At 49.6% G+C, this 2,500-nt stretch overlaps 1 pseudogene; it reads right to left on the bottom strand.

Annotated features, from left to right (window-relative positions):
• The window catches only part of LOC116252007 (28S ribosomal RNA), an 8,896-nt pseudogene that overhangs the window by 2,944 nt on the left and 3,452 nt on the right, over nucleotides 1-2,500 (bottom strand).

Here is a 2,500-nt window from a genome sequence, read left to right as displayed (position 1 = left end):
AATGAGTCATGACACTCCTTTAGCAACTCTCGTCGGAGGTTGCCCCATCTGGGCACGAACACTCGTCCGCCCTTTGCCATCAAAAGTCCATCTTGTAGCCAAAATCGTCGCGTCTTTCCCGCCTCCGTTGTTTCAACCAAGTGCTTGGCCACTGGGTCCTGCTTCATGCCTTCTCGAATCCGCCCAAGAAGAGCACCCTCGAGTTGCGCTTCGGATGATGCTATCCGGGTAGCTGCCAACTCTGCCTTCCGACTCAGTGCATCGGCTACGACGTTTGCCTTCCCTGCCTTGTACTCCAAGGCGAAATTGAATTCCGCAAGGAATTCCTGCCATCGAGCTTGCTTCGGACTCAACTTCTTTTGAGTTTGGAAGTAGCTTGTGGCTACGTTATCAGTCTTTACCACGAATAACGGCTGTCATTTCCCTTTCATGCACGGAGTACCGTCGCTCCGCGTCTTTCAGCTTCCGACTCTCATAGGCAACTGGATGACCTTGCTGCATCAAAACTCCACCAATGGCAAAATCTGATGCATCCGTGTGGACTTCAAATTTTCTTGTGTGGTCGGGCAACCTGAGCACAGGCTCCTGCGTCAGGGCCCTCTTTAACTTGTCGAAGGCATCTTCTTCGAGCTCTTCCCAAGCCCAAGTTCGGTTTTTCTTCAACAAATCAGTGAGAGGCGCAGTTATCAAAGAATACCCCTCAATGAATCGTCGATAGTAATTTGCCAAACCAAGAAAAGAACGTAGTTCTGGTACATTAGTTGGCGGTTTCCAGTCTTGAATTGCCCTCACCTTTTCGGTGTCCATTCGCAGCTGACTTTTTCCCACAATGTGACCGAGAAAACTGATTTCCGGTTGGCCGAATAGGCACTTCTCGCGCTTCACATAGAGTTCGTTTTCCTCCAATACCTTGAACACTGTCCGCAAGTGTTCCACATGTTCCCTCATGGATTTGCTATACACTACAATGTCATCAAGATAGACTACCACGAACTTATCTAAGTACGGATAGAATATCTTATTCATTAGAGTCGAAAAAGTGGCTGGGGCATTCGTCAACCCGAACGGCATTACCAAGAATTCAAAGGCACCGTAACGAGTGACGCAAGTGGTCTTTGGCTCGTCGCCATCAACAATCCGAACATGCCAATATCCTGATCTGAGGTCTAACTTGGAAAACACTTGAGCTTTGCCCAGTTGATCAAACAGATCTGCAATCAAAGGTAAAGGGTACTTATTCTTCACCGTTACCTTGTTCAACGCTCGATAATCCACACATAGCCTTTTGGAGCCATCATGCTTCGCTTGGAATAACACTGGTGCACCGAAAGGAGCTTTGGAGGGTCTGATTATACCTCCAGCTAGCATCTCATCCAACTGTCGCCGAAGTTCTCTTAATTCTGCAGGGGCCATTCGATATGGTGCCATTGCCGGGGGTTTGGCACCAGGGATGAGTTCGATGGCATGATCCACCTCGCGTCGAGGTGGCAGCCATCTAGGGAGCTCCACAGGCATTGTTCCTGCGAATTCCACTAAGACAGGCGCAAGCGCCTCTGGGACCAAACCAGGGGAGTCATTAGTTACTTCCCTGATTGCCACCAAGTACGTGTCTTCGCCGTGCTTGAGGCCTTTCTTCAACTGAAGGGCAGATATCATTGCGGCTTTGCCCTTATCCCTCTTTATCGATGTTACTGGAACCATACAAGGGGACTTCTCGTCCATGATACTGATACTGCGTAGGTGCGGCATTGGCACCATTTTCGCTGTACTGAGGAGCTCCATGCCTAGGATCATCCGGAAATCATCCATCGGGACCACCGAGAAGTTGGCCCTTCCTAACCAACTCTCAATCTTCACAACCGCATCCCGGGCCACTCCGTGGATGGGTTTGGCCTCTGAGTTCACCGCCTTCATGCGTAACTCTCCCCTCTCAAGGGTTAGGCCCAGTCTCCTCGCCTCCTCAACTGAGACGAAGTTATGCGTGGCTCCCGTGTCTACCATAGCCAAGGTAGGCCTTCCATTTACCAGGATTTCCAAGTACATGAGCTCGTTAGAAGGTGTCGCTGTCACCTTCACTTTTTCCTCCCTTTTTATGGTGTTCAGAAGTTGAAGTGCACCCATCTTTGGTCCTTCCCCTTCTTCACCTTGTGCCGCATTAGCAGATTGCCTTGAAGAGCTTGCCTGATTGTCCCTATTTACACGCTTTGGACATTGCCTTCCTAAGTGATTACCATCGCAAAACCAACATTTCAACACTCTATTCTGAGAGTTGTCGTTTCTGTGAAAGAAAGTTCTTCTTTCGACTTGGCGCTGAGTTGATGGTTCATCTTTCCGTTCCCTTCGATCATCTTTCTTTCCTCCATGGTCAGGCTTCCTCGACGGCTTGAAGGCGTTAGTGTAGCTCTTGCGCTGAGTATCAGCCAAACGTTCTGCTACTACATAAGCGTCCTCCAAGGTCTCTGGATTACTCCTTTCCACTTCGGATTGCGCCCATGACTGC

Source organism: Nymphaea colorata, chromosome 3 (assembly GCF_008831285.2).
Source record: "Nymphaea colorata isolate Beijing-Zhang1983 chromosome 3, ASM883128v2, whole genome shotgun sequence".
NCBI lineage: Eukaryota > Viridiplantae > Streptophyta > Magnoliopsida > Nymphaeales > Nymphaeaceae > Nymphaea > Nymphaea colorata.
This window is presented reverse-complemented; position numbering and strand designations above follow the sequence as displayed.